This window comes from Tachypleus tridentatus, chromosome 13 (assembly GCF_004210375.1).
Source record: "Tachypleus tridentatus isolate NWPU-2018 chromosome 13, ASM421037v1, whole genome shotgun sequence".
Classification (NCBI taxonomy): domain Eukaryota; kingdom Metazoa; phylum Arthropoda; class Merostomata; order Xiphosura; family Limulidae; genus Tachypleus; species Tachypleus tridentatus.
This window is the reverse complement of record NC_134837.1, coordinates 255,624,688-255,643,050: the sequence shown is the minus strand read 5'-3', so window position 1 is coordinate 255,643,050 and position 18,363 is coordinate 255,624,688. Positions and strand designations below refer to the sequence as shown.

Genomic DNA, 18,363 nt, shown 5'->3' with positions numbered 1-18,363 from the left:
TGCGAAGTACTTACATGGATATACAACACGAAGTACTGTTATATTTATATAGATTTAATATACGACATTTTCGACCATAAAATGCTGAACATCAGTGACATTTCTTTATACATACAGGTTGTTATTATTCGTTTATTAGTGCAATGTTACACAGTGATTTATCTAGACCGTCGGAATCGAACCCCGAATTTTAGTATTATAAATCGATAAAGTTACCGTTAACCAAACCGGAGTACTTAATTATGGCATTACTGTATGGATAAAATATATTTCAATCCATCAGACAGGTAATATAAGTGTCGCCACCATATTTCTATGCTGTGGGGAGATATTTTCTTTGCAACCTGATTGATGTCATAATTACAAGTTGAACTATAACTATACACGATAAATGAACATCGTTACAAAGATGCATAACCTTTGGATGTGATTTGAGTTTTATTAAAAAATAGTTTAATTTACAATACATTAACCTTTCTGAACTGTTCTAGTCCTTTAAAAGTCGTTGTGTTGTGTTTTCTTATAGCAAAGCCACATTGGGCTATCTGCTGAACCCACCGAGGGGAATCGAACCCCTGATTTTGGCGTTGTAAATCCGAAGACTTACCGCTGTACTAGCGGGGGGCTCTTTTAAAGTCAGTTCATATGTATCGTCCAAAACGTTGGAAAGGTGTATTATGCTCCAGGCGTCAGATCAGTTTATTAGGGTTAGCATTACGGCTTTATAGAATTTGAAAATACAACATTCTTGCACTGACACAGACGTACACACTATCTGATCAGATAACGATGCTGTTAAAATTCCCGACGAAACATCACGTTGTTGTAAGTGCGTCATCTGTACGCTATTTCTTACTACTGAACAGAGTTGAATATAAGATTGAAATTGATTAGTATATGAAACATATCGAAAGTTTTAAGTTCTCTGAAACTCTCAAATATATTCTGGTATTGTTTAATTTGTCATACTACAAATGTTAATGTATTTTGTTTGTATTCATAGTGACATCAAGTCTGTCACTGACTTCTATATTTCTGTAAGACCAGCTGTCAAGATCACGTAAAAAACAAAACCTGAACCTACGTTTAGGTTGGTAAGCTCTAACGTCCAGAATTCCTATATGCGCATGTGTGTAATGCAGGAAAGTATGTCTTCTCTGTTATTAACTTTGAAGAACTTTACTGTTACTGGCGTTTTGATAGAAAATGGGGTAAAACTGGAAAACCTGAACCTCCTTAGCATATCAAACAAGAAATGGAGGTCTCGTCTGACAGATGGCCCGGCCCTGACCAAGTGGTTAAGGCACTCGTCTCGTAATCCGAGGGTCGTGGATTCGAATCCCGGTCGAACCAAACATGATCGCCCTTTCAGCCGCGGGGGCGTTATAATGTGACGCTCAATTCCACTATTCGTTGATAAAAGCGTATCCTAAGAGTTGGCGGTGGGTGGTAATGACTAGCTGCCTTCCCTCTAGTCGTACACTGCTAAATTAGGGACATATAGTGCAGATAGTCCTCGTGTAGCTTTGCGCGAAATTCAAAACAAACTAAAACAACTGACAGTTTATATGAATGAAGTGACTAGAAATATATGTCCGAAACGATAACACTATTATATCTTCCTCACATAACGTTACTAAGCGATATCAAACATAAGCTTTGCCCTTTTAGGTTGTGAAACAAATATGAAAAGTCGTAAAGGCAGTTTGGGCAAGGTACCATTTACAAACATACATGCTATACTTACCAAAACCGTGAGAATCGTTGTGTATTAACATTTATATTGGTAGGCCTAAACCTGATTTATTTCTTATTATTTGAGTGTGTGTGTTAGTTTCTTATATATATAGCTTCTTATCGATATATATATATATAGACACACACATATCATATTTATTATAATTTCAAAAACTATTTTGTGTTAATTTACCAAGAATGTACTTTCTTATCAAGTTATTAAACCTCACTTCACGATTCGTAGAACACCCACACTTGCTCTTAACGGAGAAGGTATATAATACACTACTCTTGACGGTAACTTGGTTTAATCTGAGAATCAGCCATGGAGGTAATGGGCTGGAACTTTAAAGGTCCAGTTACATAACAGAATCGATCAATAGGCCGACATGAATCTGAGAAACAGAAGGAATTCGTTGTATTACATTATTTGATAGATGTTTAATTTTGGGCAGTTTAAATGTTTTTGTTCTTTTTTATCTTTTCTCTCTCTCATAAAATGTTAGTGCACCTCCCAAAAAAAGTGAAAAAAACACCAACAGGGTTTAACTAATATGTGTGAAAACGTGAAACGATAACTTAATATAACACTTCACACTCACATTTGTTAGCACTGTTCATCACTCGTGTGAGCATCGTATGTAATTTAACACAAAGGCAGCAGATACGATGATATATCATAGAAAAGCAGACATGGTACCATACGATGAGATACTACACACATAACAGACAGTATATCACGCCACGTGGTACTACATAGCTAACAGAGAGGACGTGACACCTGAAACACTTCAACTTGTTTTTAACGGCCAGCATGTTCAAAACTTGTCGACAGCTTGGTTTAGTTTGAGAAACAAATTGTAAACAAACAAACAAAATTTATGTGCCAATGTTTGTTTGTTTGTTTCAGAGTAAAGCCACATGGGGTTATTTGTTATGTCCTCCTCGGAGGATCGAACTCCAGACTTTAACGCTGTAAGCCCCTAGACTTATTGTTGCCCCACTGGAAGACGGCGTATGTCTTACAGGTTTCTAACAACGTATGTAGCTTTGCGCGAAATTTAAAAAAAACAAACAAACAAACAATTATGTGCGTTATTCATTTTGAATCGGAACAATTTCGAGTCGCGCATGCTTGGACATAAATGCAGAATTTTACTGAAAGTGTAACGTTTAGTAAGACGAGTATTTGATAGTATAACAGAAACGTTGAAGCAGTTCTGATATTATACGTCTGAAACGTACTCTTGAACGCAGTTGTTTAAAACATTCATTCATATAAGAAAATTTCAAAACAAAATAGCCAATTTAAACCGGTTTCGTGAAACTGAAAGTCTGTGTGCATAAGCGCAGAGATGTAGTCCAAATGGGTTACCGATTCTGTGCCCACCACAGTCAGTGATCCTCAAATGTTAGCGTTATAAACCTTCGAGTTTATCATTGGTCCACCGTTTTCTTTTACGAAACATCAACTGGCAAGCCAGGTTGATAAAATAATACGTATCAGTTGTATAAAATATTACGTCGTCGAACACGAGACACTATCATAAACTATTCAACTAGTTTATGTCAACACTTTATGGTGTAACTATAAGTAAAGGATTTGTTTGTTTGTTTTGGAATTTCGCGTAAAGCTACTCAAGGGCTATCTGTGCTAGCCGTCCCTAATTTAGCAGTGTAATACTAGAGGGTAGGCACGTAGTGATTATTTTATACGAATATGAACTCAGAATATTTTTGTTTTGTCTATCTGACGCATCAGACCTGACCTGGAGTGTCTGCAAACAGAAGCTTAACCGATAACGTGCTTAAGCCTACTATCTGGACGCCTTCCTATCGTTTATATATTTCTAACTGGCAAATGAGCTAGCAAAGAAGATAGACAACTAGGAATAGTGGGTGGACTTATAGCTAGTTGTCATGGGTTATCAACGCATGTTGGGATATCTGCCTCAATACAGTGGCTTTAAAATCATCTCCCCTTACCGTACTTGTCTTCTTCGCTAGTTGCCATGAAAGTCATCATCGGTTTTCATCTAATGGACAGATATATGATAAGCCCTGGGCACGGGTAGCTGCCTTTTTCTTCGTTCTGGAGCACGTATGCAGCACATGCGGACGAGGACTACGTTTTTGAACACGGAATGTGACAAAATCTACACATATACATTTGTGTGTGTGTTTGGGTGGCTTGAATAACAAAACTTACATTATTTTCGCCCCAAATGAAGAAATGAATTACGCTTGACTCAAGACTGGATATAACTTCTTTTTTATTTATTATTTTCAGACACCGAAGCAACCTCCTCTCGCGTGATAATATCAAAATATATGGTGTTTATTTAAACAGATATTTAAAAACAATATTTATGTGTAGCTTTGCGTGGAATTCAAACCAAACCGTATTCTTTATAGACGTTTTTGTTACTGGTGTGGTTCGGATGTTAAATAAAATATATTCCATCACTCAGCGTAAAAAAAATTTGAAAACATCTGGTGAATTTGTTTGTTTTGGATTTCGGGCAAAGCTACACGAGGGCTATCTGCGCTAGCCGTCCCTAATTTAGCAGTGTAAGACTAGAGGGAAAGCAGCTAGTCATCACCACCCACCGCCAACTCTTGGACTACCCTTTTACCAACAAATAGGGGGATTGACCGTCACTTTATAATGTCCCCACAGCTGAAAGAGCGAGCATGTTTGATGCGACGGGGATTCGAACCACCGACCTTCGGATTAGGAGTCGAACGCCTTAACATACTTGGCCATGCCGGGCCACATCTGGTGAAATCACTCGTTTTTAAATAAAATATTTAAGTGACCCTAGCAGTAATTGTTTGAACTGTAATATTTGTGGCATTTTTTATATTGGTGTTTGGGGCAGTTGACTTGTAATACGATGGTCGTGGGTTCGAATCCCCGTCACACCAAACATGCTCGCTTTTTCAGCCGTGGGGGCGTTATAATATAACGGTCATTCCCACTATTCGTTGATAAAAAACTATCTCATGAGTTGAATGTGGGTGGTGATGACTAGCTGCCTTCCCTCTAGTCTTACACTGCTAAATTAGGGACGACTAGCGCAGATAGCCCTTGTGTAGCTTTGCGCGAAATTCAAAACAAACCAAAATTTCAAAATTAGGGATGTTTACCGCAACTAAGCCCTTTTGTTGCTTTGCGCGATAATTTAACAAATAATCAAATCAACATAATAATAAATACAGTTATATGGGTGATTAAAGTAGTGGAGTAAGGAATTTTGTAATACGTTACACAAACACAGTATCCGCGAGAGGGCGTAGCAAATAGAATATTTCATGTGATAAATTGTTCTCATCAGATACTTATTTTTGTTTGTTCATGATTTATCTGAAATTCACGCATTCGGCTGCTAAGCTTTCACATTACAGGAACGTGGAATTCGACATTTTATGGACATAACCTCTCAAGCTTACTGTTGAGCCACCTTTGTTTGAAATATTAATTAACCTCGTTAAACCTTCTGAGTTATGAAATCTCCGTAATTACGTCGTTTATAGCAGATTTCAAAGCTTGAAACAAAGCCAGAGGTTTGCGACTTGTGATATTGTGACAATTTCGCACACGCACAAAACTATTCGTTGGTAAAAGAGTAGGTCAAGAGTTGGCGGTGGGTGGTGATGATTACTAGCTGCCTTCCCTCCAGTCTTACACTGCTAAATTAGAGACGGCTGGCGCAGATAGCCCTCGAGTAGCTTTGCGTAAAATTCAAAAACAAACAAACAAAACATAACTGTATCTAACAAAACATAACTGTATCTAACAAAACATAACTGTATCTAACCTTTTCGCTGCCAATTTTGATTATTCACTTCCTTGCAGTACCTTTCATTTTCACACCTAAGACGTTTTTGATTAAACAGTGAGTTAGCCACGACTGAAATACAGTTTGATAAGTATGTCGCACATGGCGATATGGCTCTCATCTATGGCTTTATACCACTGTATTAGCATATCCAAACCGGTCTGTTAAAGCCCTTTTAATCCTATGCACAGATCTTTGTTTAACTGCATTGTTAATGCTCTGAAAACTCGAAACAAAACTAAATTGTCTTCATTACTATAAAATGTTCAGAAATTTCTGTGCATATCATTCAGTATTTCTTTTTGTCTCTACGAACATATGTATATCGTGTATATAAATACAGATATTTAATAAGTTTTACGGAGTTTGAGAGTTTGTTTGTTTAGAATTAAGCACAAAGCTACACAATGGGCCATATGTGCTCTGCTCAACACGGGTATTGAGACAATCCGCTGTGCCGCTTCTGAACGAGCTTCAGAAAGCATAAATTACTAACAAGTGACATGGGTCTTATAGATTACTAACAAGTGGCATGGGTCTTATAGATTACTAACAAGTGACATAGGTCTTATAGATTACTAACAAGTAACATAGGTCTTATAGATTACTAACAAGTGACATGGGTCTTATAGATTACTAACAAGTGACATAGGTCTTATAGATTACTAACAAGTAACATAGGTCTTATAGATTACTAACAAGTAACATAGGTCTTATAGATTACTAACAAGTGACATAGGTCTTATAGATTACTAACAAGTAACATAGGTCTTATAGATTACTAACAAGTGACATGGGTCTTATAGATTACTAACAAGTGACATAGGTCTTATAGATTACTAACAAGTGACATGGGTCTTATAGATTACTAACAAGTGACATGGGTCTTATAGATTACTAACAAGTAACATAGGTCTTATAGATTACTAACAAGTAACATAGGTCTTATAGATTACTAACAACTAACATAGGTCTTATAGATAGGTCTTATAGATTACTAACAAGTAACATAGGTCTTATAGATTACTAACAAGTAACATAGATTTTATAGATTACTGACAAGTAACATAGGTCTTATAGATTACTAACAAGTAACATAGGTCTTATAGATTACTGACAAGTAACATAGGTCTTATAGATTACTAACAAGTAACATAGATTTTATAGATTACTGACAAGTAACATAGGTCTTATAGATTACTAACAAGATTTTATAGATTATAGTAACATAGGTCTTATAGATTACTAACAAGTAACATAGGTCTTATAGATTACTAACAAGTAACATAGGTAACTTAAAGATTACTAACAAGTAACATAGATTTTATAGATTACTGACAAGTAACATAGGTCTTATAGATTACTGACAAGTAACATAGGTCTTATAGAGTAACAAGTAACATAGATTTTATAGATTACTGACAAGTAACATAGGTCTTATAGATTAACATAGATTTTATAGATTAACAAGTAACATAGGTCTTATAGATTACTAACAAGTGACATAGGTCTTATAGATTACTAACAAGTAACATAGGTCTTATAGATTACTAACAAGTAACATAGGTCTTATAGATTACTAACATAACAAACATAGGTCTTATAGATTATAGATTAAGTAACATAGGTCTTATAGATTACTAACAAGTAACATAGGTCTTATAGATTACTAACAAGTAACATAGGTCTTATAGATTACTAACAAGTAACATAGGTCTTATAGATTACTAACAAGTAACATAGGTCTTATAGATTACTAACAAGTAACATAGGTCTTATAGATTACTAACAAGTAACATAGGTCTTATAGATTACTAACAAGTAACATAGGTCTTATAGATTACTAACAAGTAACATAGGTCTTATAGATTTAACATAGATTTTATAGATTAACAAGTAACATAGGTCTTATAGATTACTAACAAGTAACATAGGTCTTATAGATTACATAGATTTTATAGATTACTGACAAGTAACATAGATTTTATAGATTACTGACAAGTAACATAGGTCTTATAGATTACTAACAAGTAACATAGGTCTTATAGATTACTAACAAGTAACATAGATTTTATAGATTACTGACAAGTAACATAGGTCTTATAGATTACTAACAAGTAACATAGATTTTATAGATTACTGACAAGTAACATAGGTCTTATAGATTACTAACAAGTAACATAGGTCTTATAGATTACTAACAAGTAACATAGATTTTATAGATTACTAACAAGTAACATAGGTCTTAAAGATTACTAACAAGTGACAGGTCTTATAGATTACTAACAAGTAACATAGGTCTTATAGATTACTAACAAGTAACATAGATTTTATAGATTACTGACAAGTAACATAGGTCTTATAGATTACTAACAAGTAACATAGGTCTTATAGATTACTAACAAGTAACATAGGTCTTATAGATTACTAACAAGTAACATAGGTCTTATAGATTACTAACAAGTAACATAGGTCTTATAGATTACTAACAAGTAACATAGATTTTATAGATTACTGACAAGTAACATAGGTCTTATAGATTACTAAGAAGTAACATAGGTCTTACTTTTAGAAAAAAGTTTATTTTCACACAAATACCAATATGCTAGAATAAGAAGAACATGAGATAGATAGATAGACAGACAGATAGATAGATTGATGAATGGATACTCGTTTTTATTTTCTACGCGGTTTGTTTTTATACGGTAGACAAAAATTTTTTAACTTAGTTTGCACCCGTTACTATTGGAATGGTCAGTCGATACCATAAAGGAAGATCATAGAGGCTTTTTAAGCCGTGGCAACAATATCCATTACAATAAGGATTAGAACTGATAAACTGTCTGAAACTACTTACATACAGAGGTCTGCCTGCTCCAGATAAGATAACAACGTTTCTTTCACCCTATTTATGTGTTACTTTAATAATGTTTGTATAGAGCAAAACATATTGTGAGGAAACCTCTTTTCTAATGGAAACTTTATTATAGTTTCATTAAAATATAGACGTTTTCACTTAAACAAGTATTTTTTCTCAGATGAGCAACTGATGTTCTATTATGATCTGCAGGATCTTTATAAAATAAGATTGTCCAATCTATTTAACCATTAATGTAAATCTATCGCTTTGAAACATAAAATAGATACTAATACATAGGGTCAACTGCCATTAATACAGACGACAATGTTTGTTTGTTTTGAAATAAGCACAAAACTACACAATGGGCTGTCTGTGCTCTTCCCACCACGGGTATCGAAACCAGGTTTCTAGTGGTGTGAGTTCGCAGACATATCGCTTTGCCATTGGAGGGCTAAGGGTGGTAATCCGGTACTATTACAGAGGGTAGTCTGGCACTAATACAGAGGGTAATCTGGCACTAAAACGGAGGGTCAACTGGCACTAATACAGAGGGTCATCTGGCACTAAAACGGAGGGTCAACTGGCACTAATACAGAGGGTAATCTGGCACTAAAACGGAGGGTCAACTGGCACTAATACAGAGGGTCATCTGGCACTAAAACGGAGGGTCAACTGGCACTAATACAGAGGGTAATCTGGCACTAAAACGGAGGGTAATCTGGCACTAATACAGAGGGTCATCTGGTGCTAATGCAGAGGGTCAACTGGCACTAATACAGAGGGTAACCTGGCACTAAAACGGAGGGTCATCTGGCACTAATACAGAGGGTAATCTGGCACTAAAACAGAGGGTAATCTGGCACTAATACAGAGGGTCACCTGGCACTAAAACAGGAGGTCAACTGGCACTAAAACAGAGGGTAATCTGGCACTAATACAGAGGGTCACCTGGCACTAAAACAGGAGGTCAACTGGCACTAAGACGAAGGATCGTCTGGCGGAACTGCCACTGATGCAGAGGGTCATATACTCGCTATGAAAATGCAAAAAAATTAGCTACTGTTTCCTTGTATACAGTCACGTGATAGACAGGTGTCTGTTCCGATTATGAAAACAAGTTACATTGCCTGAACACGCAAATTGTCTTCAAAAACATAATCAGTCATACTTCCTTCCGAAAAGAAATATTTATACAGCGAGGTTTCTGAAAGACCTAGTACCAAACGAAATGGGACTGACATTTCCAAGAATATGTCGTCTGTTTAATATTAAAGCAGAAGAGTGTTTATGACAACACCAAGATACTGAACCACATCCAAGCCAGTCACGACTAATGACCTCTTTCGCAAAGTGAAAGATATAGTTAAGAAAACCAAAACTAAATCCTCTACACTCACCAAAAAAAAAAGAAAACGTCATTGAGATAAAATTTGGTTGTTATCTTCTGATATCGTTAACACAGTAATAAGTTAGGATTTATACATATCGAAATTATCGACTGTTTTCCTAAGAAAGATGGCTGAAGGAACAGGAATTGTATAGTCTTGTGCAACCACCAATACAACACTGATGGTTGTAGTTGTTTCATCACACAGTTATATAACGGGCGTTATGCCTTCAGTCCTCCTCGGGGAATCGAATTCTGAACTTTAGCAGCTCCAATGGACTTTAGTGTAGTGATCTGTTTAATCATGCATTTGAAAGTTGCAATAAACGTAAGGCTTTAAGCCAGTTTACGGAAATCTGTACAAGAGGACTAAGACCCGCTCGTGGTATAAAAGCTATGAATTCTTCCCTGTTTTCCGTTTGTGATACATACTTAACGTATTTAAATACAATTTTAACAGCCTATACTTGTATCCAAGACAAAGAGCTTCGCTGTATTTAATCGTAGAAACAATTCGTTTATAGAGAGAAAACAAACAGTATTCTAAACGATTCAATACACATTGCTGTGTTGGCTGACAAAAACAGAGAGTTACACTTGTCCATCTTTGCATGGATGTTATTTAAACACCGCGTTGGGGTTTGGAACTGAAAAGGCCATTTAAAAATGGTCGTTGAAACAGTTTGGTCATAAAAATGTAGCTTCATTGTTTCCAATGTCTAGTTTTGCCAGTGATGCTGTTTTAATGTTGCGTCATTATCTGTTATATCTTTGGACACGGAGTCTTTGTTTGTTTTGAAATTTCGCACAAAGTTACTCGAGGGCTATCTGTGCTAGCCGTCCCTAATTTGGCAGTGTAAGACTAGAGGAAAGGCAGCTAGTCATCACCGCCAACCCTTGGGCTACTCTTTTACCAACGAATTGTGGGATTGATCGTAACATTATAACGCCCCCACGGCTGGGAGGATGAGCATGTTTAGCGCGACGCGGGCGCGAACCCGCGACCCTCGGATTACGAGTCGCACGCCTTACGCGCTTGGCCATGCCAGGCCAGACACGGAGTCATTTTACATCTGTTATCATAGTTAATTAATGTGAATTAAAGTTCCATGGGATAACGAAACGCGATGGTTTTTACTTGCAATTAGCGAAAGGTTATTTTTTTTTTCGATCAACTACCATAAACTGAAGCGACATTTAAGTTCATTTCTGTAGGGATGGTATTAAATAGTGTATTAAAAGTTATTAATACAACTTCAACCAAACGTTAAGAAATAAGACAAACTTAGAAGCATATATAGAATTCAACAGGAAATACGCATAATTAAAGTAAAATCTCAACGTGCCATTAATGTAAACTAAGTTAAACGTAAATTTATATTTTAATATAAATTTGTCAATACTTCTGAAGCGTTATGAAAACAACTTTGGTTAAATTATACCACCAATTCTTTCTCTCTCTCTTTCTCCCTAACTTAACATATTGTTATTAATTTGTCATTAGATTAAAATTAATAACTTTCCAGCTGGCAAATACATGTACACCTTCAGGATTTAAAAAAAAAACTCGTTAAATAAGTTAAACCCGAGCATTATAAGAGTCACTGCGTTCTCTAAGCAGATGTGGTGTTAGATCTTATGTTAGAAAATGTATAGAATTCTTTTGTATTATTCTTTATGTTGATTTTACCACAAAGTGTGAACAAAAAGCACTGATTTATATATAGCCAGACACAGGTGTGCAGTAGAAGTTAAACTAGCCTTGTACTAGAAATTCCTTCAAGCTTCTCAGATTTAAATTTCTTATCTTATACGTCATTGGTAATATTTGCTCATAGGGTAATATTTTCGGGCAGCTATGACACAAGGATGATTGCAGATTTTGTCCGTTTTTATGGTCAACCATTCAATTTCACCGATGTTTCCAAATGGTCGACTTTTGTGCTTCAAAGAGCAGAAAATATTTTCCTTAGAGTATGTTTAATACACCGCTTAGATAGACGAAAATGGAATGTTCAAAATGCCTGAACATCTGAGACCCAGTCTTTCACAAACTCTTCTATAGAAAACCATACAAAGAAATGGGTCAATGATCTGTTTTCTTTTCTTAGAAATTTAACAATTCTTGCAAGTGATAGTTTTGTATGGTTGTAAAGTCCAGAGTTAATTAACGTTGGCGACAAACCCTGGAGCTACTGACATTCGTAGTGAATTATGTTTTCCGGCCAAGTGGATCACGAGAGTTGGCAACAGCTACGGGTCATGTACGGAAATGAAGAAAAAAATTGTTTTTCGTGGTTGCTACACTTTATGAAGTTAACATCTAAGCATTTCGTAGCGGTGACTGATACAACCAACTAATTATCACCTTGATATGCTAAACTGTTCTTATAACCAGAAGGTAAAGGGTTTATTTGTGAAGAATATAAAACTTTTTGGTCAGAGGGTAAGATAGTTTACATAGTGACACATGTTAAAACAATAATAACAGTTTCTTACATTTTATTTGTAATGAACAGTTAGTTCATATCAAGTGATTTGATAACGTATCACCACGCGCCATAATTACAAGCACTTTTAGAATGGAATAATAAACACACCACGTGATGTGAACAACCTGATTTAGTATACAAACACTTAAATGACATATCATCTAAACTAGAATAACACAGCGTGCTTTAATCAGTAATAAATACGTATTTAAAATTACGAAGTCAGTTCAAACCATTTATTTTTGATACTTACTGATTAACCTGAAATATCTCTTAAGCTTTTAACCAATAGTCGTTCTTGTTGATGGTTACGTAATGTTAACTGAGTGTTACAACTTGAACAAGTTCTGATGTTCTGACTTTTATCTAACACCTGATGTACTACAGACAAAGGTGAACGTCTGATGACAAACTAATGTGTTATTCTTCAAATTAATTATCTTCATAGCTACGAATGTAGAGGCGGATAGCAACATTCAATTTTAACTGAAGGCAGGAGGGCGCTACATCGATTAGAAAATAAAACGTATTATAGTAGTAATTTTATGCCAAAGTTTACTTGTGCCGTAGTGATAAGGAAACCCGTACTAAAGTGGTAATTTTACGCCCACGTACACTAGTGCTATACCGATCAAAAAGAAACGTTCATAAGAAATCATTTTATGTCCAAGTATAATGATATACTGATTGGAAAGATCGAATAAATGTAGTAATTTTGTTCACAAGTTTACTAGTGCTACAACGATTAGAAAGAAACGTAATGTAGTAGTGCCACTACGATTAAGAAAAAAATTATTCGAACAGCACTTTTATGTTCAAATGTATAATTCAAATAAATTACTACTCATCTTTGAACCGAGTTTTAATTAAAATAAGTGATGTTAGTTTTCATCCAGCGACATAATTATTTCAAAACTCGTGAACTGGAAGCTTCAGTGTTTTGTAAAGCATCAGAAGGCCACATTTTCTTCATCACTATGACAACAAACAAACGAAAATAATGAAATACTTCAATAACAGTTACTTAGTTTGATTATATGGATGACCTTATTTAAGGTTTTTAACATTTTTTTTGTGTCATAAAGATAACTACAGTAAATAACTTCCAAAACCTCGTTTGGGTGATCTGAACTTGGGAAAAAATTGTAGATTGACAATTAGCTTGCATGTGTAAACTCAGAATACTTTGAGTAGGTGAATAGGAAAGTTGAATATAGTTAACTTGCGTAATGGGACAGTATTAAACTGTTTATGCTCAGTCATAGTTAATTACCAGCCTCTGTTTTCAAGGCAAAATTATACAAAGAGCTGTCTTTCCACCCCTTGAAATCGAACCATAGGGCATGTGCGATATATTACAGTCGCTCTACAGATAACAAAGTGAACGTTCATTTGAATATTTTTACCTTTCTCTTTCCTTCTTTCCCAAAACAAGCGGCCCTGGCATGGCCAGATGGTTAAAGCACTCGATTCGGAGAGTGGCGGGTTCGAATCCCCGTCACACCAAACATTCACCGCGGGGGATCAAGTCCCCGACCTTAGCGTTGAAAGTCCATGGAACTCTTTGGCAAGAGTTGAAGATACCAGTCCAGATGGACACTTCTTTTTCAAATCGATCAACAATTATAGCGTTTCGTTTTCAGACGAGTAGAGGAAGACTTACGAAACGTCGTCCTCTTCACTTATGTTTCTACAACAGACAGTTGCCATCTATTCAACTAGGTCCAACTTGGCCAGGTGGGTTAAGGCGTTCGACTCGTAATCGGAGAGTGGCGGGTTCTAATCCCCGTCACACCAAACATGTTCGCCCTTTCAGCCTTGGGGACGTTATAATGTTATGGTTAATCCCATTATTCGTTAGTAAAAGAGTAGCCCAAGAGTTGGCGGTGGATGGTGATGACAAGCTGCCTTCCCTCTAGTCTTACACTGTTAAAGTAGGGACGGCTAGCGCAGATAGCCCTCGAGTAACTTTGCGCGAAATTCAAAACAAACCAAACCAAAATAAGCTTTTTGGTTTCTCGAAATAGCTAGTGAGATTTAAACTAGCATGTGATATTTCCATCTTTAATTTATCTAAACTTTATTAGCATCATGGTCGCCGAGAGTTTGGCTAGGCCCTAGGATAATCATGCATATATGGGTCCCTGTAATACCAGTTAACCCTAAAATGAAACATTTCGAACCTTTTTTATCGGAAAGTTACTAATGCACTCTGAAAAGTCAATTTGGTAAACTCTTGTATGGGTCCCTGATTACCCCGGGACCGGGGGAGTAATCCCTGTTACCTCCTCTGTTATTGGTTGTCTTGACTTAACCATAGAGACAGATAAAGTGTCGCAGAATAATTTCGATCTCTGTATATTAATTCAGACATAGAGTATAATATAATAATTTCGAGTACTATGAATTGAGTCAGAGATACGGTCTCAAAGAAATGTTTCGAGTACCCGGTACCGAGTCGTGGAAACAAACAAACATGATGTCATAAACATCGTTTTTAATATTACGTTTTCGGTGTTCAGCTCCACACTACAGTTTTAAAGTATCTTGAAATATATTAATGTTAACCACTAGGCCATACCAGTCTGTCTTTTAATTAATTATATTGAATCTAATGGAACACATCATCTGTGGAGTTAGGTTTGTTTTAAAGAAATAAAACTTCTGAACAAGCGAGTGTTTAACCCATCGCTTCGTTAATCGAGTACATCTGTGCTGTAACCAACTGAAGATGCAACTCCTCTGATATCTTCTTCGTTTTATCTTCACTTCAGTTTTGGAAATGAATGTTCAGTCAGCTCCACCAGAAGTTTCGGGGCGATTAATGAAGCTCCAAAGAAGAAGTCAAGAGTGGGGGACCACTGGTGGCGTTGGAACTTCGAGCTTAAATCTTTAAGACATCTAACCTAAGAATGGGTTGTGCGATCTTGTTCTGTTTCGATGTCTTCCTCCACTCTAACAGATGTCATATGGAGAACGTACCTCAAAAATTTCTGAATCACGTAAACATTATCTTTACGATTTTAAAACTGTTTCATTGTCGTGTGTCCACTTACTCATCCATGGTCAACGTTGAAGAGAACAACACAATTATCGTAGAAAAATAATTACTTGCCCACACTTTCTTAGATAGTAGCCCAAGAGTTAGCGATGGATGCTGGTGATTAGTTATCCAAGAAAATGCAACAAGTTTACAGTAGAGAAATGAAACTCTTAAAGATAAAAAACAAAGAGTTAACCTCGTTACATATCGTCGCCCAAATTGGTGCATTTGACTATTGTTGTTGTTTTATATTTCCCGCAAAACTACTCGAGGTCTATCTGCGCTAGCCGTCCCTAATTTAACAGTGCAAGACTAGAGGGAAGGTAGCTGCTCATCACCACCCACTGCAAATATTGGGCTGCTCTTTTACCAACGAATAGTGGGATTGATCGTCACATTATAACGCCCCCACGGCTGAGAGGGCAAGCGTGTTTGGTGCGAAGGGGTTCTAACTCGCGACTCTCAGATTACGAGTTGAGCGGCCTAATCACCAGGACACGTTTGACCGGAGTAACTTAAAAACGCACTTGACAAAATATAACATGTTATTAGCAATGCATAGCTTTGATCCTTCGACAACATTACGTAGGAAAATAAGAATAGACTTTAAATGATTGTCTGTTAACTTGATCATTTCAATCCTTTAAAATAAGTACTATCAACGTAATTTCCGTGAAATGCTCTTCTTTCATTATTATGTCGACAGAAACATGCTAGGATTATCTCCATCTCGAGTGAGAGATCTACTTAGATTAACCCTTAAACAGAGGTAATGTTGCAGGTAGCAGCGTCACTTGATGATGGCGGACGTTTAGGGGTTAAAGAGCCACTTTATTAATCCTCGCTAAAAGCACTTAGAACCTATACCGTTGATCCTTGGTCTTTCGTTGGTAATCCTGGAGTTGTACAGAGTCTACTAAAACTCCAGTCTCGAAGTACTGATGGATGAGAGCGTCGGGAATTCTGACGAATATGGTTGACTCAAGACTTCACGTGAAGGTTATCGATTATTTCATGGCGCGTGGTGTTTATCCTTGGGTGTTTTTAAAGGCGTTGAACATTTCTTCTACGACCAAGCTTTAGGTAATGCACATGCGTGTCTTTTTTTATTTTCTTACGATAAAAGAAATATGCTGTCCGTCTTTATATCTTCTATTAGATTAAAAGAAAAAAAATAAGTCCACGGTAAAATAAAAGAGAAAAACATCATGCGCTTTCAAAGGAAAAGACAAAAGAACATAAATTTTGTGTCATAAGCTTCTGTAAAATCATCGCTTTCAGTTGTTCTTATCTTTTTACCATTGTTGTTCATATAGTAAGTGCCTTAGGCCCTTATATTTCTGACTACCTCGGTTTCCAGTCGTTCGTTGAAGGGCGTGAATTTCTAGATCCTCCAATACAGAAAATAGCTTACTAAAACGCCCCCGAGTGGCTCAGCGGTATGTCTGCGGGCTTACAACGCTAAAAACCGGGTTTCGATACCCGTGGTGGGCAGAGCACAGATAGCCCATTGTGTAGCTTTGTGCTTAACTCAAAACAATAACAACTAAAACTACACGGTTGAAATGGTAGCAAACAATAACACGCTGCTTTAACAATATGCAAACTGCCCTACCGACATATTGTTTAAACGTCATTTCACAATAGCTGGTAGAGTGATCTCAATAATTAGTTTATATCGAGCATCAGTTCTGTATGAAGCAGGAGGGTAGAAACCAACTACAATTCAGCCAACAGACTGGACATATTGTTTAAGTATCATTAAACAACAAGTTTAAGTGCTAACTATTTTATGTAAAGCATCAGTTCTGTAAAGGAAGAATTGGAACAAGCATATTACAGAGGATATATATATATATATATATATATGTTGAAAACAATAAATCAAATACAATGATATTGTAACGTAACTTAAATGTATCTTAATACATAAAACATCTCTTTCATTCTGGGATCATACCTCTAATTAAATCGACCGTATTTATGAATGTGGAGACTGGTTTATTTATCTGCTAACTTGACAGACCGTACGTATCTGTAAATGATAATTTTCGTAAGACTAACAGACCTGTTACAACATGACAGAAGTCCTACTGGTCAGTAAACACTGTCACCGAGTGACATTTGACATTTATGACATTTGAAGAGAGCGTCTGGTGAAGACTGTTTAGAAACTGATGGCTCGGCATCGGCCAGGTGGTTAAGGCACTCGATCCGTAATCTGAGAGTCGCGGGGTCGAATTCCGGTCGCACCAAACATGCTTGCCCTTTCAGCCGTGAAAACGTTATAATGTGACAGTCAATCTTACTATTCGCTGGTAAAAGAGGAGCCAAAGGGTTGGCGGTGGGTGGTGATAACTAACTTTCTTCCCTCTAGTCTTACACTGCTGAGTTAGGAATGACTAGCGCAGATAGTCCTCGTGTAGCTTTGCGAGAAATTCTAAACGAACAAACAAACCTAAACAGCTCGACCGACACACAGATCAATTAATTTATTTTTATCTGTTCAACGTAAAATATTAACCAATTTTTCATCCGTCTAACGTACAATGTTAATATCTTTTTCATCTCTTCAACGTACAATATTGATCTAATTTTCATTTATTCAACGTACAATATTAATCTATTTTTCATTTATTCAACGTACAATATTAATCTAATTTTCATCTCTTCAACGTACAATATTAATCTCTTTTTCATCTATTCGAGGTACAATATTAATGTATATTTCATCAATTAAACATACAATATTAATGTATTTTTTCATCTATTTATTGTACAATATTAACGGGTTCGTTATATAATTCTCTATATTTAATTCTTACTTTGGAAAAATTGAAATTAATCAGGAACATTGAAGTTGACCGAAACAATTCATAACACATTTCACATATTTCCAGCTGCTTATCTTGTCATGTCGTGAGGTGGGAGAGGGTAGAACAGCCTATGAATATTAGAGACACCTAATCACATGGAGAAACGAGTCGGAAAGATCCTTTTTA

The 18,363-nt window shown here is 36.2% G+C and overlaps 1 protein-coding gene across 5 annotated transcripts in view; it reads left to right on the top strand.

The window, feature by feature from the left end:
• Positions 1-18,363, top strand: part of LOC143237905 (CUGBP Elav-like family member 4) — a 206,426-nt gene that overhangs the window by 120,928 nt on the left and 67,135 nt on the right. The gene's annotated exons all lie outside the window — the stretch shown is intronic.